At 34.8% G+C, this 25,330-nt stretch overlaps 1 long non-coding RNA gene across 1 annotated transcript; it reads left to right on the top strand.

Moving 5' to 3' along the window:
* Positions 1 to 3,220: 3,220 nt before the first annotated feature.
* Positions 3,221 to 4,929, top strand: LOC114356456 (uncharacterized). The gene is made up of 2 exons (XR_003656221.1): positions 3,221 to 3,633; positions 4,583 to 4,929. It is a non-coding gene; the product is annotated as an uncharacterized LOC114356456 (long non-coding RNA).
* Positions 4,930 to 25,330: the final 20,401 nt, after the last annotated feature.

Below are 25,330 nucleotides of genomic sequence, written 5' to 3'. Positions count from 1 at the left end.
ACACGGAATCTCGTTACAGTTACGCAAAACCTGTGTAATTGGCATCTACGTTATTTGCCTTCATTCAATTAGTCTTGATGACAAGAGGTAATTAGGTACCTAATCGCAAACGGCGTAACTACTCATTCGTTCTTTGTTCGCTGAACGATACAGATTATGATTAAAGAACGAAATATTTGTTAATTATTTCCTTTTTTTATTCTGTGTTCAAATGTAAGATACACTTCAGCATTAATACGGAACATTATAGAAAAGGATTCGGTGCTTCATTCCACTTTATTAATGTATACCTATTACCTATTACTTACAAAAAATAATGAATTTAAAACGGTGAATTCTGTATAAAAATACCTATACGAAATTTAATTACTGTCGAAAGAATTAACTTTCAGCTGATCATTGTTTTCAAACTCAATAAATGAGATTCTAAAGAGCCACTTTAGGAGCTATATGAACGAAATATTTATAATGTTATTTGTTATGAGTGTAAATATCATCATGATGGTGAATAACAAACCGTAAACACTTTGCGAGCACGTGGCATGTGCTAGTTTTATTAATAAAATGTTTATTTTAATAATATCCCGCTTTACGAAACCTTGTACTTATTATAATTTATTAGGTTACGATGGAATATTTTTGATAAAAATTTTAATTTATTAGTATTATGTGCTATTTTGAAACAAAAATGTCTTGAGCTTTACGTTCTTTTACTTTATAAACCTATTTTAGCAGCTCACCTAATTATGTAATGTTTATAGGATGCGATGACTGATTACTATCAGATGATCACTGTATGGCCTATAAAATAGGTAATATTAATACTTTTGTTGTGGTCTATTATTCAAATTAAATGGAGACTAACTGATAGTTAGTGATGACTTGATAAGCACGAGCATTTTACCTTTAACCAATTCCAGTGTACAAGCTTAATAAAGTAAAGTTTGATCAAAATCTGTCTCACTTGAAGGAGTAATTTGTGATGTGATTTTGTCGTCCTTATCCTCTAAAAGTTTCGCCTTACCCTTACAATAAAATATCGCTTACTTATCGATTGCCAGCATCAAAAATTGCCCACACTTATACCTATAGCGACACGATTTACCGAACATCGGCCGTAGCATCGTCCGAAACGTAATCCGCCTGTAATCCAATAAATGTCTAACACAGATCCAGGAAACAAGGTGGGGCTTCTCAAAGATATATCCCGCTTCCCAGAAAGGTAAAACCAAACAGATATACTCGTGGATTCGGCGGATATCGTAAAAACAGAAATACACCGCCAACTGGTGTGAATGTAGGCTACAACTGGTGCTATTATAGCAATGGGCTATACTCGTCTTTTGCTAAGAGCGATAGCTATATTATCGTTCTTAAAGAAAACAAGGAAAACTAAAAATAAACCATTATTTCTTTGATGGTAGCTGAGTGACAAATATTTAACAACGAAATATCCCATTTTTGTTCAATGGTCTAGGGAAACTTGCAAAATGTTTTCAGTTTTCAGACTCAGCTTACAAATTAGGTAAAACTGTTAATAGAACTTAAATGCCTTACATCTTTCAGTATTTTTTTTCAAAATGGTTACTAGAACCCACACGGAGTTGTTTCTATTATAAAAATAAATTATTTTATGTTTGTCCATTAGGACATTTTAAAAACGTTTTCAATTAGATCGCACTTGATATTTTACGAAGCCACGCATTTTCCGGAACCAATCGCCGTGAAAGCATGCTCCATTGCGTTAATAAAACCTTTAAATTGATTCCACTCGAATATTAAATATATTCACGAAACCTTCGTTAAACATCCAAATATTTGAATAATAAATAACGTGGACGTTATTTATAGCGTCGCATTATTTCGGTGAAATTGTGTGTAAATGTAAGTAGAGTAGACTGGGTACGGTTGTAACAACTCGAATGTTACAATCCTGGGCGCTGTACAATCCGTCATACATTCAATGTCTTTTTTTTACGTGCTCACTAGTGAGCGCGTTTGATATAAACTCACGCTCAGCCCTCTGTAGGTACATGCGGGCGACAAGTCCATACAGCCTGTATGACAGATAGTTTCGAACGTTCGAGTTGTTACAACTGTACCCTGTTACAATCGTACCCATTCTACCCTAAACAATAAGTTTGTAAATAAAGAAAGTGATCATAAATTCGAAAGATATTAAATAATTAATTTAACGACACCGCGCGTATCTTGCGAACAATGGCCTTAATAAACACTTTTATTTGTTTTCCATTTGCCAAGGAAGTGGAAACAATTCAGTGCAATTTGCTTTTGCGATATAACTTTAGGAGGCCCATTAAAAATGGAAACCTTATTGCCCAAGTTTTTATCTCCTTTAGACTGTTAAGCCGTGAAATTTGCGGGATACTAAATCCCAATTATGTTTTCAACCGACGGGGCTAATGGGAATGCATTATGTTACTTTTATTTGTGACAGAAACCAGGGATTTATATTCTGAACAAGAGTTTATTTCCAGTGAAAATCAGGTCAATTAGAGTTGCCTACATTTACAAAAGTAAAAAGAATACCTATGTATTTATGTATCTGTAACTAGATTATAGGTATTTCACTTTAAAACAATGAAGCCTTAAAAAGAAGTTATTTAAGAATTAGATTTGAGAAGTTAGGAATTGAAAATAAATTATTTTCAATTAAGATTTCTTATTGAAGATGATGCAAAACATGTTCTTTTGTCGTAAAAATGAAGATTACCTATGGCTCTGAAAGGATAAAGCTGGACTTAAAGATATCAAAGCTGGCAGGAAGTTTTTACACAACAATTCGCTTTTAGCTTGAAACTTTGAAGGGTGCCATTAAAACAAAAAGACCTATTGCAAAAGTTCGTCCCGGGACGGTCGTTTGTCTGAGAATTCGCTAATGCACTTACGTAGGCACATCAAGTTAAACACAGTGGTATCTTACTTCGTTGTAATACAGGCTATTTGGCAACAAAAATGTAAAGGTTGATGTGCTGTCTACTGTACGGACATCACAAAATTATTGTACCGAATTCGCGATCCCGAACGGGTTAAGATGCTTTGTAATACAATTTTTCATCAAATATCTATTGTTAATTATGAAAAATCTAAAACGTTAAAATAACGGTATCGTTGTGGCCAATGAGATGCTGTCATAGTGACATTGACAATACGTCAATGTCACGCTAGCATCAAACGTCAGAATAGAGGGACGCGCGGAGACGACTCCGCGCGCTTTTGTGCTAAGTGATGAATTGTATCTAAAATAAGGCAATATAATGTGAAAGATGAGTATCCAGTGTTTTATTTATGAGAATAGATCGACCGGCCTCTAATAGTTCAGAAGTGAGATCTGAAACCTATGATAGTAACGTGATTTCAAAGTGTTCCAGGTGACCAATGTTTCGTGTTATTTGTCACGAATATTAGCACAAAACGCCCACGATTCTATGGTTATAATTGAATATAATGAAGAGAGAATGTCAAGGAAACCACGCTGACAAAGGTGTGAGATGCAGAAAAGTATTGAAGTACGAGAAATGATGGACGCAAATTATGAAGATACCCCTTCCGTAACTTGGCTTGTGGTCACGTAAGTGGTGAACAATTTGACTAACGATGGCCCCAGAGCAGGTACGATTTATTATTATTATCGATTATTTCAACAGCAACAATATTAACACATTTCCTTTTTGAGCAAAATAATGCATGGAAGTGAATGATGCATCAAATGTTATAGGTATTGTCAGTCTTTACTGATAATGCCAGGAATGTGTGTGAAAGCTATGGTATGTGCTCACTTTAATTGCAATGCCTAATAAACTATTTAAGTAAATGAAATTAATTGAACGGTGTTCATTTGTTCATGTTTGCTTTCTGCGAAGAATAACCTGTTGAGATTTAAAATCAATAAAGAATAGATAGAATATGGTCAGATAAATTAAATAAGTTTGGTGATCATGCCCGAGTAACCTCTTGGCATTATTTTGGAGAAGAATTAATAATTAGTTTTATTCAAGTAAATTGAAGCTAAGGTCTGTGTTGTGTAAACCAGTTTTAGTGTCATGGTGTTTCTTTCTTGATGTTGAGCACTATAAGATGAGATAAAATTAATTAGCTTAATTTGTAAATTGAAATTAAGTAAAGCAGCCAGTTATGCCGTTGAACATGTGGTGTATTTTTGGTATTCTTATAATGATTGATACTTCAATTAATTGTTAAACATAATTATTGTGTACTCCTGGTTACTGTAGATGCAAGACACATTATGTTACATGATGCTATATTTGAGTAAAGATAATGTTAATATTGAATTTCTCCAACTTATCAATTAATTTATAATGCCAGTAGTCATTTGGATTGTATTACTAACATTGAAAATAAGTGTAGGTGACCAAAATTTATCCAATTATGATATTACATAAAAGATATAGAATGTGGTACATTAAAGGTATTGTTGTGTACCAGCCATTATTGTTAATTATTGTCGCATGGTAAAAATGATTTTAATCTTGAGGTTATTTGTTAGCTGTTGAATAAAAAGGTTACTGGTTGTAGCATGTTGTGTGTGCATATTTTTTAGATTTGACTTGAGTTTTAGATGTGGTGACTTATCTGTCTGCGGGTTGGCCCTGTGGTGAGCAAATCAGTCAAGCACAATACCTGAGTGAAGCTGAACACTGAACAAGGGTACTTCACATAAGTGATTTTTAGTTGGACAGAAGGTAATGCAATACAAAAGGGCATCAGCTGTGATATTTGGTGAGTGAAAATGTAATACAAAAGGAATCAGCTGTGATATTTGGTGAGTTGAATTAATGTTTTATTGCAAGGGTTGGGCTGAGACTAGCAGTGCCACTGCGGCTTGGTTGTTTAACTGTGCTTATTCTTGTCATTGGCATGAAATTGCATACAATTAACTTGAGTGTGGTAATAATTAATCGGCTAAAGTCTACTGCTAGACTTTAGAACTTCCCAACTGCCGCTAGCAGCCTTAAGTAAAAAGTTATTTAAAGCACTTGGGTATTTCTTGTGAATGCTTTGAAGATGGTAACTTCATTGAAGTATTTGCAATTGTGCTGTTACCTAAGATAATAACAAGAAGTTTATTTTGATAAAGTTGCATTTGTGTGTGGAGCAACTTGGTGTTCACCCAAACACAATGTTAAGCATCAATATGTTTCACTTACATTGTTTTGTTGTCAGTGATGATATAAGTAANGTGGAGCAACAGGGCGCGCGTGAGCCAGGGCACGTCGTGGGCGCCTATGAGCGCGTTCACGGCCAGCGTGTGGTGCGAATGGTGGCACGGCCGGATCCCAATACGAGGCGTCAAGTGTACTATGAGTAGAGTAGACCTTCGAGGACGAAGGAAATGTAGGATGGCCGAACTGTTAATTATGAAAAATCGAAAACGTTAAAATAACGGTATCGTTGTGGCCAATGAGATGCTGTCATAGTGACATTGACAATACGTCAATGTCACGCTAGCATCAAACGTCAGAATAGAGGGACGCGCGGAGACGACTCCGCGCGCTTTTGTGCTAAGTGATGAATTGTATCTAAAATAAGGCAATATAATGTGAAAGATGAGTATCCAGTGTTTTATTTATGAGAATAGATCGACCGGCCTCTAATACTATATTCTCCTAAGAGTTTAAATTATGATACACGTTGAGTTTTTTACCGCGCAAGTAATTTGATTGTGTGTATTGTTAGAAACACTTACTTATATCTACCGTATTATTTTGATTGTAGGTAGTTATTTACTAGAAGAATATATTCAGCATTCTGTAATTTTTATTGCGAAAATGTGATATTTTTGTAATAACCACCTCAATTCTCAGTAACCGAGAGCTAAATGAATGTTGACTCGATTTGTGGTTCTGTTCTCCGATACGTCTTGGAGCAACCTTAAACCAATTTAAAACTAAGTTAACAGCAAATAACCTCTTTTCAATTTGCAAAACTCAAATTCAATAACGAAAGCCAAGTTGCAGAGGAATTGAATTTGGTTTACAAGTAACTTGAAAATTTTCTGATTTGCTTCATGGTGTTATTTATAGCGATATTGGTTGTTTATTATATCTTTTGATGAATAAGTAGAATATTAGCAATTTGTAAATACAAATCCCATTAACCCCTCTTGATAAGCTAAATATGCTTGTGTTACGAGTGGGTTTACCACAATAGTCGAGTGGCGCGGAATCGAACCCGAGTTCCTCGGATCATAATTCGGCTCGACACCTTGCCATTCGGCTATCGTCGCTTTTTTATTGCGTTAGCTTTTCTTGTAATCAACTTAATTAATGTCCGTGCATTAAAATAGATTTTCATAATGTATTCTTATGTATTAAATTCTGATTTTGATCTTTACTTCTATTAATATCTACAATTGTGTAGAGCGTTAATATCCTGGTACACAATAACAGAAATGGTTTGTGTCAGCAACAAGGCTCGACGAATATTATCTAACTAGCTTTCCGCCCGCGGCTTCGCCCGCGTGGAATTTTGTCTGTCACAGAAAAACTTTATCGCGCGCGTCCCTGTTTCAAAAACCGGGATAAAAACTATCCTATGTTCTTTCCCGGGACTCAAACTATCTCTATGCCAAATTTCATCAAAATCGGTTGCGAGGTTTAAGCGGGAAAGCGTAACAGACAGACAGACAGACAGACAGACAGACAGACAGAGTTACTTTCGCATTTATAATATTAGTTGGGATTGCTTTTTCTCAGAATTGGAATAAAAGTGAGTGGTGTGAAATTCGTACAAAAAGCCCTTGTGACGTACCTAGGCTCGTTTTCCACCAAGAAGGAGACCGAGAGAGAGGAAACGAGACGTGTCAAGTACAAGCAATAGACCGAGGGTCAGTAGTTCGTATCCCGTCGCCGCTGGACCATTGTGGTAAACACACGCACAACATTAAAATTTAGTAAAAGCTTGAGGATTTAGGATGGTTTTAGAGTCATGCTGACCGCTCGCTGATCGTCGGCGCTGACAGATCAATATGTAATTGAAGGGAACGTTCTTGAGTGACGCTGATCGCTCGGCGCCGAGACGCCGACGCCTCATACATTTCGGCTGTCAGCGCCGACGGTCAGCGTGACTCTAAAACCAGCCTTAAACTAATGGTGGTGCTTGCTGGTTTGCACCATCCTACTTTAACTTTGACAAACATCAAAAATATGTTAAACTCCATACAAAAAACGCCGGTTATCGTTACAGTTACGGTCAAATTTAGGTGGTGCAACTCAGCCTAAATGTAGTAGGTGCACACTGGGCGACAGTCGCGGCGACTAGACGCGGCAATTTCATATAATTATTAGCTTGTCATCGCGGAGTATGAAATTGACAAGAATAGGCGTCTAGTCGCCGCGACTGTCGCCCAGTGTGCGCTGTTGCTAATAGATAGTTATTCAAAAAACAAAACAGCTTCAGTGGAAACGGCTGAGCTGGGTGGAAAAGAGATACATTTTTGGCGTTTCCATACAAAACATGACCTTCTGAAGAATAAGAGGAAACCTTCAGCTCCACATATCGTCACATCCACGGCCAACTTAAGAATTTGTGAAGTAATGTATTTGACGTTTAAACGTTTTAAAAGCATAAAACGATAATTTGGTGCAGTTTTAACTGAGATTAGCACTAAAACAGCTGCAGTATTGTATATCTGCCGTGGATGTCACTATTCTTCTCCGCATTAGTGGAAATAACTTGTCCGCCATACCGTTCGTCTTCTCACATTTTGTGAACGCAAGTTCATCGCCATCAACCTAAAGAAGACCATTTTTTGTGTCGCATCCGTCTTGGTGGAAAACAGCCCGTACGATTCGTTACTAAGCTCTACTTTATTGCCAGGCACAATGTACTCAGATGAAAATGATTATGTAAATACTGCGTAATTGCTCGGGTCATTATATTGTACTCATGCTTCGCCTGTAAAGCTAAGAACACATTAAACTCATTATCCAAAACATTAGGCGCATGTAGCCATATCCCGTCTTGTTTCGTTGAAAAGAGTTAATCGAATGAAAACATTCCTTCTTGAATACTCGTATTTGCTTCTAGCTACTATTGCTCCTATTTTCTTTCATATAAAAAGAAGTATGCATGCATTAAATTTTGTGATTCGTCATACTCACACTGGACAGCATATTAATATTCTATTGTTACTCATTATTTTTGAAAATGTTTAATGAAGCAAAAGTGTGTTTCTGATTTTGTGACCAAGTAAAAAACAAGTAGCTTTCATCATAATAAATTATCTTCCTTTGCATCGCGAAGTCAAGTAAAAAGTTTGTGTACTTACTCGATTAGTGGTATCCATGTTACTGTAAAAGCTCGAATTGCAGTAAATCCTAAGATATTCCAGTAAAACCTAAGATCTACCAATTTCTAATGGTAAATGTCCCAAAAGGTTTGCGATTCGAACTCTTACCACCATTTCGTTAGTAAATCTTAGGATTTGTTGTAAAACAAAACGTCATAACGTGCTCAGCGCATCTCATCATCATCATCATCATCAGAAATTACTTCAATTGGAAAAAATCGAATCTATCTTAATATTGAAGTTGCCCTCTTTGTATTTCTAGTCGCTCACTTAGTAATGTAGTCGCACGGACAGAATTTTAATATCTAAAATGGATTAAACATAACCCACTTTTTGTAAGCTCGTTCTGCATTTGATTATATTAATCAATATTCGTCGTTAGTTAAGTTAATTTTTCGCTTACTCAAATTCATACCGCTCAAGTTATTAAAACAGTAAGTATGCCATCATTAGTCGCTAAGTTATTTTTTATTCGATCGTTTTATAATTCCCCATTAAGAATTACTCATTGTTTTATTCCTAAAACCAACATCTACCAGCTGACAGAGGTAAAACCTAGCATATACTAAATTCGAATGGTAAAAGCTCAAAAAAATCGTCGTATTTTCAGAAATACTTACATTTACCAACTCATGTCGGTAAATCCTAAGACTTACACTTAAATCTTAAGATTAACCGTAGTTCGAGCTTTTACAGTAACATCCACATCTGTTGTTTCAAAATATAAGTTCTTCATAACACTCTAATTTATTACATAACAACACATTTATTAACAAAATAATAAAGAAATGCACACATAATGTAATTCCCGGTCTTCCCCGGACGTAGCGGGTGAATTTAAACATTAGCCGTCATTACCCCTGGGGGACGCTAAATTACATTACAGGTCGTTAAAGCTAAGGAGAGCTTCTTAAAGCTATACTTAGGTATTTATTTTGAAAGCGGGATATTGTTATTTTATGGTGTAGTCTCAAATCTTACAGCACTATCTTTCTGTCTATGACAGACATCGTAGCAGATTTACTAAAATACAAACATTTTGTAGCCCTATATGAAAATACAATTGTTTTACGTTTAGGTAAATAACTAAATACTGTTAGTCAATTAGCTACTAGTTATCCAGCTGAATCGAAGTTTTGTACATTGTGTTAAAAAGTTCCTTTCTTTATTCGGAAAAAATACTAATGATAACGAGTTCGGGACACAGCGATCTGAATTTCATTGTACTAGTTTCTAACAATCTGTTGTTTCTACCATATCTCTATGAAAACTCTATGAAAGTTACCATTGATACAATACTTAGAAAAGAAAAATGCAACTTAATTATTACTTTAGCGTTTTAATTTCCAGCAGTTAATATTTTGTTTTGAATTTTACTCTACTTAATTTTTATGTCGGTTACAAAATTTACATGAAATGAGTACTTATGCAAGATTAGGAAGATCGGTTCTAAAATTGGTATTGTAATATGAAACACCTGCGGGTAACGAGCAAGCCTGTTGAATAAGGGAATTATATTTTTCCACCTTATTTTCCATGCGTGTCAGTTGAGCCTACTCCTAATAGGTATACGAGTACTTCAGAGAGGATCATGGTGCGTCACACAATTGATAATATTATCATAATTTTCATTTAGGTGAGAGTCACGTCACGAGTTTCCTTTAGGGCCCAGTTTTTTTTTTATTCATAGTCAAAATAACTAATTGTTAAATTTTACTACTAATGGTCAAATATTAATCAAATATTAAATGTAAACTAATAGGTAAAAAATGTACTAAAAGTCAAGCTAACTATTGTTCGAAAATCAGTCATTCCTAATTATTAAATTTGACTATTGGTTATTTTAACTACGAATCAAAAAACTGGGCCTAAGAGGTTAAAAAAAAGTATTGAGTGTATATAGTTATGTCAACGTGAAATTGTGAACTCTGTCAGTTTATAATATAACGCGTTAGATTGTAAACTAACAGTGGGTTAGGTTAGATTAGATTGTAATTTAACTACGACAGATTGTAATCTGACGGAATTCACAATTTTACGGTGACATATACGTATGTACAACAAAGTTCATGTAAGTACTATAGGTTTGTTAGGACGGTTCCCGCAGAAGTACATCTGCTTGTTCTGGCTATTGGACAACTTGTAAATTATCAAATCAAATCAAATCAAATCAAATCAAATCAAAATCATTTATTGCATAATGTAGGTACATATTATAGGTCACATAAAAAAATATATTGTTCAGCTACATCATACCATATCGGCATGCAACAGAATCAATTTTTCGTGATTCAAGAAATTATACAAAAGAATTAAATTAAATGTCACAATAATAATTAACAATGTCAAATTTAGTAGATAGAATTTAATATTACATTAGTATGTCAATTTGTCACATAGATTTGATAATAACAAGGTCAAACAAACAATTTATGTAGAATAATGTCTTTATATGGATCTATCCAGGAGGAATTCGCTAACTGAGTAGTATGCTTTATCAATTAAAAAGTCGTGTAGGATTTTTTTAAAAATAAATAAGTCTTCTTTATTTCTTATGGTATGTGGTAATTTATTATAAATTCGCGGTGCCATACCTGGTAAGTTTTTTGTAAACAATGCTGTTTTGTGTTCAGTTGAGCATATTCTGTTTTTGTGTCGTATACTTTTATGTACTGAGAATAAAGGAGGATTTCTTCTGACAAATAAACATACCTCCTCAATGTAAATTGATGGGAGGGTTAGTAGATTTAAGGATTTAAAGTAAGGTTTACAACTTTCAGTAGGTTTAATTTGACAGATTGATCGTATGCATTTCTTTTGGGCTCTGAAAGCTATTTCCCTGTCCGTAGAATTTCCCCAAAATATAATACCATATTTTAAAGTTGATGAAACATAGGCATGATAAGCAACCAATACCGTAGATTGGTTTACAACTTTAGCTAGTTTGTGTAAAGCATAAGAATACTGGTTAAGTTTTTTACATAATGTGTCAATATGCGTCTTCCAGTTGAGATTTTTATCAACCCAGACACCTAGGAATTTTGTTACGTCAGTTTCTTATCTACCTACAACCTACATAAAATTTGTTAATTTCTCATGTAAGTGACTGTAATGTTTTTAATGAGAAATAAATGTTCTTTAAACCTAAACCTATTGTAATGTGTTCAAACGAATCGTTGATACCGGCTAATGTCATCATCATCATCATTAGCCTATAACAGTCCCTTGCTGGCCTTGGCCCATATCATAAGATCTAACCACATCCATTGATGAGAATGATGATTGATATTGTAGATGTTGCGATAATACTTATTGATAAGTCATCTTCAAGAATAAACACTACTTGACCAACTGTAAATACTATCGCCCGTATTCACAAACGATGCTTGCATAAATGAAGCAGCAAATCGAACGCACAGCGTTGCATAGATCTATGTGATTGGTTCGTGTGTCACCCTATGCGTCCACGCGCACTGTGAGACCTCATAGTAATGTGATACGGGCGTAGGTAAAGTTACAGGTCCGTAAAAGTAAGCACTACATTTACAGAAAATCAATATTACAAATTCATTTTTAAGAAAAGAAACAGTACTTTTAGTTCTAGAAATTGGTAAATTGTGCTAATAGAGTTATTTTGAGGTAGTTATGTTTCGGGACTTATTATTAACGTAATTAGCCGAAGTAATTTCCTGCCATTTCTATTCGTATTTTGCTAACCTTGAAAACAATGTTGCGCTGTTTCGCCAACTTCGATTGTTGCTAGGCTACACAACTTGTTGTTTTGGCAACAAACAACTATTGTGGGAAAATATGGACTGTTTATAATAATATTTGGAAACTATTGCAAATACATTTTATTTACATGTTCCATTCTTGGACGCACATTTTAGCAAACCCTAAACATAATCCCCCTTACTAATAAAAAGTTACACACTCGTTGAATACTGTTTTAAAATGACATTTCCATACTAAACGTCACTTTAAAACACTGTTCAACGAGCGTGTAAGTTTTATTAGTAAGGGGGAATGTATTTTTTTGTTTCGTCTAGACTAGAACTTTGGGAAAATTATATTTTAAAAAGGTTTTTCCTTTACTTTTTCTTGCCTTTCTCTCCCAATTATTCTTATCAAAAGCACTTTACAAACTTACTGCTAACCTACATTTTATAGTACTTTGGCCTTGTTTGAAAGTTTTTGGGATCTGTACTTGACCTGTAACCTTTAATCTAGGAACGGAATTAAACAAGTGAACTACCTTCATTTTAATAAGTGTGGTAATAGATTTGAACAAACAAAAGTAACAATAATATGCTATCAAACGCTCAGTAGTTTACAAATTCATAAAAAAAGGAAATATCATGTCTATAACAACTCTACGTTAGGTTCTTCACAAAAACTTCAATTGAAATCACGTGTCAACGACCATACCTAAACCTTTTTCCCGGAGCTATTTACATAAGTTAAGCGAAATTATTGTGACAGCTGTCAGATTAGAGGGGAAAAACTCCGAGAAAGAGATCGAGTTCACTTTCAAAAGTCATTGTGTTATAATGTACTAGTAATATTACTTCAATGTCAAAAGTCAATTATTTCTAGATCTAAGTATACAGCTGGTTGTGATTTAGTTTAAGGAGTAGGCGCACACCGTTAATTTTTCGTCGGCCGATAGTTTAGTCGGGCAGTTGATCAGTATGGGCAGGTATGGGAGTGCCTAGCCTACTACTAACTACGCCGATTCGATTTGGTCGATTCTTCATACAATTTAAAATCGGGCACAACTATCGGCCAACTAAAAATCAACGGTGTGCGCCTACTCTTACAGTTTTACTTCTTAGATTTACTTGCAGACAGTAAAAGCTTGTGATGTTATTCTCCCTTTTCAAGAGGAATCACTAGCTAAATATTACAGGATAGATACAGTAGATAATGATAGGATTGCAAAGTTATTCCCTTGTATATTTGGGCTCAATAACTTACTCAATCTCCATAAAAATTTCTTGAACATGCACGTGTAGGTAGTCTTTGTGATGGAAATGAGTCATTTTCTTTGGGCATAATTGATTCCTGGGATCGATTCAATACGTACAATAATATTGTACTGTAGACATATTATGTCTCTTTATAATACGCAAAGTATTTTGACCTAAATACCTAAATCATTTAAATCTATATATATAAAAGAAAGTCGTGTTAGTTACTCCACTTATAACTCAAGAACGGCTGAACCGATTTAGCTGAAAATTGTCAGGGAGGTAGTTTAGAGCCAGGGGAAGGACATAGGATACTTTTTATCCCGTTCGAAATTTAGAAAAAGTCTGCTTATTTATTGCCATTAAGGCGGAACAAAGTTCGCCGGGTCAGCTAGTGTGAAATAAAATGAAAGGCTTGTCAATTTCCACGATTTTCCCTCTGCGTGAATTTCTATCTGCCATAAAAAGTCAGTTTTTAAATAGTGTAAAATCTCTAAATTCATTAAGTTTCACCTTTGTAATTGTCGGAATCAAGGTCCTAAGTACTATCAGATTGAAGTAACCCTTCAAAATGATACCTACAACGGCATGCACAGTTCACCTATTTGGGGCAGCTGGCGACCTCTCGTAATGGACAAGTAAATTTGTTCAAGTTGCCCCAAAAGTTTCGCATTGATATGTGGAATACGATACTTTGACGAGAACGTCAACTGGCCGCTGAAACCGTTGGTAGGTATTTGTAAAAGTTTATGGACTTTAATTATGACGATTTGTGAACAAAATGGGCCAAAATAAGGTAGATGGAACGTGAAAACTTAAAGTCTATGGCAGTCCTCGTATAAAAAGGACATACATAATATACATTAGTTCGCACCTCAGATCATAGAATGAGGTTCGCATATTATATCACGTTAAGATAACATTTGCCCCAAGTGCAGCGGGATTCGAAGCTTTGAAGTCCGATCACTAGGCCAGGTTAATCTATTCGTATAGACATGTACGACTACGAGTATACATTAATCTATATATATAAAAATGAAACCCGTTTCGCGTTGTCACGGCATCACGTGTGAACGGCTGAACCGATTTCGATAATTCTTTTTTTTAAATGTTTATGGAAGTCCAAGGATGGTTCTTACGGAAAAAAATATTAAGAAAATCTCTACGCTAAGGCGGTACGAAGTTCGCCGGGTCAGCTAGTACTAAGATATAACAATATTGCATAGTCACGTACATAAATTTACATTTCAGGTCAATCTTATTATTAGATCTAAACCAAAATGTTATTAAAGTTACAATATGATACAGTGTCATACCTACATACGTACTTAGTACCTTATAATGGCCAAGTTCCGTTGTCCAGGTCAACCCGAAAGTTTCGCATCGATACTAAACTTGGCTGTCATATTATTTCTCTTTGAACTTTAACTGATCCCGAGAAAGTTTAGAGATTATTTGAGAAACTTAACGGATGTAAAATAGTTTTACGCTTAGACAAGGTGTTTCTCCAAATTCCTCTAGTGTATGTGTTTATCGAATATGGTTATTTGCTGCTTATGCCTAAAAGTTTTTTTTTTAATTTTTTTATGTATAACAAGGCAGTATTGACCACAATCGCACCTGATGTTAAGTGGGATGCAGTCTAGGATGGTACATATCTGCCTCTTAAGTGCCTATTCACTCTCGCCTTGAAAAGGCCCGGATTATAGTCTTTGGGAAAGACAGCAGCAGACAACGAATTCCAGTCCCTAGCTGTTCGCATTATAAAAGAGTCATCGAAACGCTTAGTGCGAGCTAGTGGAATGTCAACAATATAGGGATGGTACGCTAACCTGCATCTGGTTCCTCGATGATGGAAGGGGCTGGTGGAATTAGTTCGTGTCATTAGTTGTTGGAAAAGTACGCTCTGAATTCTATATCAACCCTGAAACTGCTCTACCTATACATACATCCTGTAGACGTGTATTCGGATACAGCGATTACACGTATCCTACTCATCGCCGGAGTCAGGTCACGTCTGTACCCTATGCCTCAAACAGCCTCAAACTTTGCATTGCACAGATATGAAGGGCTATTTTGCTTAGGTGCTTATTTAAACTTCTGACAATCTTTGGCTGTTATAGATATTCTTCTAGACACTCTCGAGCCTGAAATACCATTATCATCTAAGGGTATGTAAAAGAGTTTAGGTACGTTTTATTCTCAAAACTATGTAATATAGTACACACAAAATGTCATGAATCGGTTAAGCGTTTTGGAGGAGTTTTCTTGCAAGCGCAGTGCCATGAAAATTTTATAGGCTTATCGAACATATTTTTCCCAACCCACACGTTTTTGTTAACTGAAACGCACCTAAAGGAAAAAAAAAATCTAAGATATCATCATATTTAGAAACAACAACTCGAAAATAACTGGTAACAATAAAAATCACATGCTCTTTCAAAAGAAACGATTCACAAACTACGAGTACCGCGAGGTTGCCGGAGACTCTCATAATTTAACTTTCTATTTGTTTGCGATGAAAAATTGAATTTTCTTGCTCTCTATAGTTGCTCCATGGATATTATTTTTGAAGATCCGTTCTGAAATAGCAGGTCCATATTCAAATACTTATTTTTATTTGAAAATAGTTTCTTCTTTTATTTGCCGTAATGACTGTAGTTTAGATCAAACAATTGTTGTCAGAATACTGAACGCTATTTACTTCACTTATTAAATAGAGAAGGAGAGCACCATAGAGCTTATATCTCAGTAACCTATGGCTATCGGCAATAATAGTGGCATGTTTGTTTTATCTTCTTCAAAGTTCATAGAAGTTGAAGAATACTGGTATCTTTTAGCTCAATAGACTTGAAGAGAAGTCCACCATATAATCTCAGTGTTCTTGCTTGTAAACTATCTGTGATAATAGCGCCATGTTTGTCCCATCTTCTTCAAAAGCTGATGGAGACGCGAACGAATTCCGTTTCGTGCTTTGCTCGTTTTTTCTCATTTCCATCCTCACCGTATTCGCAGCTGTTTGCGCCGTAGGATTACGACTGCCACCAAGGATTTATTTAGGTCGGCATGGATTACTAATGTTTGGCCAAAAAACGTTTCCCAAATTATCACATCGCAAACAACGTTTCGCAAATTTTCATTTGGCAAATTCTCATTTGGCAAAACAACTTATTGCAAACTTTTAATTCGCAAATGTCGTTTTTGGCATATTATTGTTTAGCAAATTATTGTTTGGCAAAGTATGTTTTGCCAAATGTTTCATTTGGCAAAAATATTTCACGATAAACTATTTACAAAACAATTTGATTGGTGCATAGAATGGAATACAAATTAGCTTGTGGTTATTATTTTGTTTAGTGGGTAGTTAATATAAAATTTTTTCTAAATAAATTTTCATATTTCATTCTTTTTATCGAAATTTCCAAATGATTCATTAACAATAGAGATGATTCTAGCGCTCGGCGGCCGCTGCCGCGGCACGCTTCGCTCGCCTTCGCGCATTAAGGGTCACTGTTCTAACCTAACCTAACCCACTATTTTCTACAATACCTACTTTTTGCAACCATACTATTTTCTGCAATCTCTCTGTTTTACATAAAATTATTGTGAAAACCATGACCATGTGCCTTATGCTTTGATTTGTGGGTAACGGTGGGTACTCGTAAGTATGTGAAGTGTCAATTTGACCAAGCAAATTATTTGGGATATAATATTTGGCAAAATAAAACATTTGCTATATAAACATTTGCCAAGTAAAATTTGGCCAAATGTTAATTTGACCAAATGAATTAGTTGCGAAAAGTACAGTTGCTAAAAGTTTATTTGGGAAATGAAACTTTGGCGATAAGTTGTTTGCGAAGTGAAATTTGGCGAAAAGTAATTTGGCCAAACGGAAGGATACCGGTCGGCATTCAATTCAGACCCGTTTTAAGTATGTTTCCGAATCGGGAACTCCCGCTAAGTGGATAACTTCGCCACAAATTATTTATCGAGTTTACAAGTTTGTCAATGGTTACAACATCTGGTAATTTGTAGTTCGATGATAAATTGTTTGGGTTATATTTTGTTTGTGAAAATCATGAAATGGTAATTAGTGATTGATTAGCGATCGTGCCTTTGGTGCGTATTTATTGTAATTATTTTGAAGTTTGTTTACAATTTACATCAAACTATTATGTAAGTGGTATTAACGTTATACATTTTAGTCGACTGTAAATAACGTTAGAAACCTGAGTCCTTATAGGAGCAATATTCTTTAAATGCTTATTTTAATGTTTAGCTCTTGATTGCAAAATAACTGACATAATAATTATGCCATTAGTCTGACCTACATGAATAAAATTAATTAAATTCAAATCTCATTCATACGGATGACGTCCGTCCAATCTTATACACGCTTTGCGTTCACACCAAGAACTTCCGTAGCCGTTTCTAACTACATAACATCCATTATTAACATGGAATCGCTTGTGTACAAGCACAAAGGCAAACGTAATTACAAGGCTAAGGCGCCGGGGCATTCACGGAAGAATGCTTACGCGTTCATCCGGCTCTGAGCTAGACATCTGTGGATGAGCGGCGATCTGTGTTAGGGCACCCAATAAAGCATACACTTCTTACTGACACATCATGTGGAAATAAATTTTCTTATAAAGAGGTTTTTGAAGTATACATACTTTAATTTGAGGACCTCCTCCTTTTTTGAAGTCGGTTAAAATGTAAGTAATTGTTTGTAGGAGTTTCTACTTCTACTACCATAAAGGTAGCTAATCAAATCTTTATTTTGATCATGACTTTACTACCAAAGATTTTGCCTTTTCAATTCAAATCATAATCAAGTTTTAAAATATATTTTCTGAGCTTTGTTCTATAAGAACAAAATAGGAAATATTCTAAAGAAACAAAAGATCTATTAAACCTGCGTAAGTTCTATCATTGGTGAAATTATAATCAGATACTCACGTGATATCGATTTATACGATAAGTTTTGTTTATAAAATCGAATAACCCTGAAGAAATGTTTTGAAAGTAATCCGAGTAAGAAACATTCGTCTATAAAATTAATAGGTTTTCTAACTTTTAGCGTTATTATGACATTTGTTACGCATAATACAAGTACTTATATCCCACATTGTTCATTACTTAACATAACTTTTAAATTAGCAATAGGTATGTACGTGAATATACGAGTACTGGATTTGTTCTCATTATCTAAGTAACCAGCTGCAAAAAGGTTTTCATTTTAATTTCATTACACTAATTTTTAATTTTGTTTACACTAGTGTTGCTAAATAAGCATTGTGCACCTATGAAATATCGTTAACCGCGTATTTGTCTTTGTGGCAGCATGCCAAAGAGATTATCAGCTAAAATTCAACTTTTATCACAAGGTTTGGATTTCATTTCAACACCTTCAGACTTGTGGTATGTATAGGAAAATCACATACGTTCCAAGTCAAAAGGGTACCTGAGAAGAAAGTAGGACGGCTTCCCCTGTGAAAACTTTGATGGAAGTCGATGTGGAACTTCGATTCAGGCTCGAACCAATTTATTATGGAACCTGTCTGCGGAGTGACTTATGTTATACGAATTTTATGTTCCTCCAAACTTTGGCCGCGACTTTCAAATTAATTGAGGACTCGTAAAAATGGAACAGCTGTTAGCCTAAACTAAGGCGATAAGTAGGTATGCCTAAAAGTCTAGAGATCATTAATTAATATCTGGAGTGTGATGAGCTTTTTAAATTGAGTAATTATAGTAAATCCAAGTCCAAACTCACATCAATTGCATGGAAGAGATGTACCTCTATAATTGTGCTGTGTACTATCCTTATATAAATAAAATAAAATAATACGGACAGTTGTAGGTAGGTACCTAATAAAATAAAATAATACAGACAGTGGTAGGTACATCTATCTAAAAACTATGGCGTCTTATAATCTAATTTTGCAAGAAACATGAATTGTCTGCCTGATGTGACTCTACATTGCCAAGAAAGAACTTTAAAAATATTTTACGTACTTTTGTAATATTCAACTAAAGATCCGTAATACGACTATTCCAATAAAATTCATAATGTCGCCGCCAGTCCTTTAATAAAACGTTGCTAGCCCTTAAATAATTCACATAACCATAAAACATTATGTTTGAAAGATCGTTTCACTGAAATCGTTTGTCCATCGCTATAAACCTAATGATGGAATTTATATTATTTACATTATTAATGTCCACTTATTTTTATATCACGTGCTCGTAATACTAATAAATGGCGTGATAAAAATATGTGACGCAAACTATCACAGTGATTGCGTCTGGACGAACTATAAAAATACTGAATGTTCTGAGGCTCTCTGACGATGTTTCTGAGTTTCTAAAGGCTATCACTATCATGTTTCATTATTGATATTATATTTCTAAATTTCAAACTTTTAAAAAGGTCTGGTTCAGCGAATTCTCCCGTATGTGTACAAAAGTTATGCCACGGCCAAATACAAAAGGCGAAATGAAATGAAACACAAAGTAATTATACAATGAATATTACCTAGTGTTATTTTGTTTCCGTAACTGACTTTAATCTCTGTCAAAGGTGAACCGAACTGTAAGCGCAGTGGGTATTTATGCTTAAAGTTCAAACTCGTTTGACGTGTCGCCCCGGCTTTTAATTTAACTTCCCTCTGTATTTTGGCACTCTTTGTTAACAACTTTTGCGGACGTATTTCTTACAGACCCTGGATTCTGTTTCGTTCACTTTCATAGTGATTCAGGGACCGCAAGTTTCCTCAAAAGGCTACACACGGTAACGAATATTTAATTTGATGTGATGTGGGGATGTACGCGAGGATTAATCTTTGTAATTACTTTGTTTGTTCAAAAGATCCACAAGGGCCAAAGGCAATTAAAGGGTTTCCTAATTCTAACAAAGTGTATATCTAATGTATGTATCTACGTGCCTTTAGAGAATAACTAATTAGCAATACCGGTAGCTGTAAGGAAAATGAGTAACTACTTCCCACGAACCATTCAATATCCTGTGTTGGCAACATTGTTCTGGTCGTAATAAGCTTGTTTCCTTTATTATATTTAGCAGCAGTTTAAACATTGTCTTTCTAAACTATGATTAAAATATAATTCTAATATTGTTGTAGGTACGTGTCCTTCTGTAATCGGGATAAATACTTCCCTATTTTTACTCCAGGCCCAATTATCTTTATAACTAACTTCTAAATCATTTAAGAGAATTGAACCCAAAAAGGTAACGCACATGGTACCAAGTCTTGAAAAAAATAAACGGAAATTATCTAACACCGAATCATTTATCTAACATGTAATCTTCCACACTGATCACGCACCCATAAAAAGTGCACTCGTCGCGCTATAGGAAATTGCGGTACACCCTCTAAAGCCTCTAAAGCAACCTTCAGCATTTTAGGGTTAACTTATGTCCCCAGAAGGGTTCACGGATCACTACAATAACCTTGAGAGCACTCTTAACCCTGCAAAGGCTGTTTACGGCTATCAGTTGACTATAAAAGTTACTTTGTCGATATAGTCCCGAGTTATGGTGCGCATAACCGGCAGACAAGGAAATTTGTGAAGAGTGATATGACTCAGGGACAAAATAACTACTAGGTGTATTATATGACAAGAAATTTTATTGTTATATCTAGGCTCTTGGCATTTAGAATGATTGTGGTCACAGGACAATGTATTCAATTTTATTAACGCTATGTAGAGATAGAGAAAGTTTCAAAAGGCTGTTCTTAAAACTACACTGTCAAATTAAAGGTTATCGTCTTTTAAACATAAACATTTAATTTAAAACTTTAATTACTACAATTAACACACTACGAATATATGCTAAAAATAAGTTAGCTGCCAAACTGTTAGGTTTAAATTAAAAGTAGTCGTAGTAATTTAAAAAAGCATAAATAAATTTGCTCTACGAAGCAAGCAAAATCTTATAACATAGTACTACATAAATAATATTATGCCATAAATACTCATCAAAATTCTTTATTTCCATACATTTCTCTCATTATATTATTCACATTTGACTGACGCACGTACATCCAGCCGTTAGCCTACGCAAATGGAGCATAGAATAATCAAGAAGAATTTGCTAAAATTAATATCTGGCTGTCATAAAAAATCTAGAGATAATATTATGTTATATTATTTGGCATCATATTGGAGTAAATATAAATAGGAACGAGCGAACGTGTAGCGATAGCAAAGTCGCTTGCACGAGTATACGATACGATTTATACTAAGTTTGATAAGTTTTTATAAGCGTGTATTCCTGATTGTTGTAATAATATTTTGTTAACAGCGTGGAATTTGAGACTGCTCAACTGATTTAAATTAGACTGACCATATTTTCCCAAGCGCCCTCTATAATTTTCATTTTACCCTTTTCAGGACTGCTTTTCAAGCAGCCTCGATCAACGCCATCTGTTGTCTGTTCGTAGCATGAAGTACTTAGAGACGGCATGTGAAATGGTTTTCAGTAGCGCTTGGGGTGCGTTTTCCTTCGTAGTCTCGTAGCAGAGGCTACGGCGGACCGTCTGTTCACGGAGGCTGGCAATAGGTGGCGTTGTTTTCAAGTTATAAAATTTTCCCGATTTTTCTTGCAAACTTGATTTTTGCATTCAAGTTTTAAAAAAAAGTTACTTTAATAATGTCTCAACTGTGCAAAATATGATACGAAAATGAATATAAATATAAAATTTAGAAAGCTACCTAATATTACCTACTATAGATTGTTATAATAATTGTTTTGAAAATCTACGGAAATTCCTAATTAGGACCTAATTAAATTACAAATTGTTGTCAATGAGTGGTTTACAAAGAGGGTGATACAATCTTTTCAACTGAAAGTTTCTACTACAGCTAAAAGACTGGAGCCGTAATAGACTTTGAAATTGTTTCTTTCAGTCGATTGCTTCCTGCCTCACTATCGTAAATGAAAACTTATGACGTTCATTTTTCGCTGCTACAAGGGCTGGGTACGAAATTTCAGAAAATTGCGCCTTTCAACAAAGTTGGAAAGATAAAATCTATCTCACACAAAGGAGGCTATGTGTACTTACTCGTGTATTGTTATTCAAAATATTTAAAGTAGGCGAGTATCAAGTTACTTTTTTGGTTCACAATAGAATGGAATTTATGTGAGGCCTGATGGAAACACGAAAAGGCAATTTTTGAATAAAAAACTTCAATCTCAATTTTTCAAGCACTAAAATTGACTGCGAAGCCTTATAAAGGATTAGAGATAGAATCATATTTCTTTAGTTGATAATGCTTTTCGGAAGATCTTCAGAAAGCAATTACTGGTAAGTATCTGAAAATTATCAAGATCTAAGTTTTAGTCAACTGTTTATTGAACACACATACGAGTATCAACGAGAAAAGTTAAATCCTAAAAAGCCTATTTCACATACATTTAATAATTGATAGAGGATTAACAAAGTTGAAAGGGCAGTGGGCTAGTCCATTTTGTCATATAATCGATGACCGATATGTAAAGACACCAATAGTGCTGAGTGTTTTCTATCGCACGCAGTGTTTTCAACGTTTTATCAGCAATTTAATCGAGTGTCTTTAGGCCCTTACTTATCTACACACTTGCAACTAGCAGGGCTACTGATATATTTAGAGTGTAATTCAAAATTACAATTAGGCCATAATATATCTAAATGATAAATTGTAACTATAAATTAGCAATCAAGCAGCTATTCTCACGCGATAGAGGAAAAAAGTTACGATCATGTTTCTGTAAAAGTAAAAATTAAAATTATGTGCAAAGTTGTGGTTTTCAACCGACTTCAAAAAAGGAGGAGGTTCTCAATTCGACCCGTATGTTTTTTTTTTCTATGTTTGTTACGCGATAACTCCGCCAATTATGAACCGATTTGAACAAATCTTTTTTCGGCGTATATGTAATACCTCAAGGGTGGTCCCATTTAAATTTAATAATAGAAAAAACAACCCCCAAGGGTGGAAAATTGGGGATGAACTTTTTTATACGCAATATCTCCGCCGATTATAAATCAATTTGAACGATTATTTTTTTGTTGAATAGGTATTATCAAAAGGGTGGTTTCATGCGTATTTGAAGAAAATATTTCACCCCCAAGGGTGGAAAATTGGGGATGAACTTTTTTATACGCAATATTTTAATTTTTAGTTTTTTTTGTGTTCACGCATTTGAAGTCGGTTTTATTTTTTTTTAAAAGTTAATTATGTATAATACAATTGTTAGGATTCCAACTACGTATAAGTTCTAGAGTTTGAGAAGAAACTGCGTATAAATTCAAATGTCTTGCATTCCACGCCTCGCCTGCTGAAGGGAAAGTTGGATAATTTACATGACGTTGGACAGATGTTGAACCTTCACAACTAGGCAAATAAAGTTACGTAAAATACTAGTTGTGCCCGTGGCTTCGTACGCGTGAAAACCCCTTGAGCTAGGGGTATGAACAATTTTAAGTCCTATTCTCAGACCTACTGAATATTCAAAGAATCGGTCAAGCCGGAGGAGTTTTGTTACAAACAAACACTGTGACACGAGAATTTTATTTATTAGATGTAGTCTCGTCCTTAACTCAACTTATTATGAAAAGATAATATCAAACATGTTTTTCTTCTAATGAAAAGAAATGTAAACATGATGACGAGAAGAAACACTGAATTTAATAAATTGCGTAGGTGAGCTAAAGGCCACGGCCTTTGTCTGTAGTGTTGTTTGTACTTTAACAATTAATAGTACCTAATATTAAAATTTGTATAGCCAAGTAAATAAACAGCTTCTTCAAAATTATAATCTTTGTCTTATATTGTTCTTATAACAAAACGCGTATTCTTTACTTCTTGTAAAGAAAGGCGTAGGAGATTACGATTGATTCCCATTATTATTCAAAGTATGTCTAGTTCAGATTTTTTTATCTCCACTTTATTTAATAAGCCATGTTTATACGAGCCGAGGGTCGTGTTTGCATTGTCCCAAGATGCCCATTGGGACTAACCCACCCCCAAATATAAAAAGATCAAAGGCAAACAACACTATTACAATATGCAGACCTACATACCCTACAAGGTGTTCCGTTTCCATCTATTCTAGGAAAGGTTTTTAATTTCCATTTTAGCAGACATTTTTAGGAAAATGTGTTTTCGGATCACTCTTTGATTAAATAGAAATTACTTCGTTAATTCACAGAACAGATTATTAGTAAGTACTTACAGTGGCTGACTATTATTTTTACCTAAAAGCACTTATAATAAGTACATTTGCAAAATGTAGTGAGCTTTACATGGGTGGTGGCTCGCTGCTGTTCGTTTTCCAAAAGTTTTGATAGACACTATCGTTATCACAGTATAATTATTTGATTTATCTAACCGTGTCGTTGTGTCAGATATGTGCATGTACACGTACACACACAAGTAAAGCTCACTCGCCTTCGTGAGTTGCAAGAACTATAGATAAATGTACGAGTATAACATACCTACCAATCACTGCACTGGTATACCTAATTTTAATATAACCGTCTTCTTCCCTTACTTTCCTTGACACATTTTGAACCTACAATGTAGAATCTGCATGAAAATATTGTGATCTAAATTCAGTGGACTGCTCACTTTACTCCGCGTAGCCAGGAGAGAATATTAAAATATAAGTCTGGATGAACTCGATTCACAATAAAATGTGCTCGATTATCGCGAAATCCCAAGGCAGCCCTATACCTCTAGCACAAAAGCAGTCGTCTTGAAATCGTTTGTGTATTCGACAAAATTCGATACCCAACCCTTGAATTCAACGATAACGTGACGATCTCGATTATAAAAAATAGTTTCGTGCTACCATTTCTTATACTAAGTTCCCTTTACGTCGCGTTCACAGGGACGCTGTTTAAGTTTTCACACTAAGGCTGAGTTGCACATCATTTTAACCGTAACAATAACATTAACCGATGCCTTTTGAATGGAGTTTGACAGCTTTTTGACGTTTGTTAAATTCAAAGTAAGATGGTTC

This window comes from Ostrinia furnacalis, unplaced genomic scaffold, assembly GCF_004193835.3.
Source record: "Ostrinia furnacalis isolate ACB-3 unplaced genomic scaffold, ASM419383v2 OfSCF2809, whole genome shotgun sequence".
NCBI lineage: Eukaryota > Metazoa > Arthropoda > Insecta > Lepidoptera > Crambidae > Ostrinia > Ostrinia furnacalis.
This window is presented reverse-complemented; position numbering and strand designations above follow the sequence as displayed.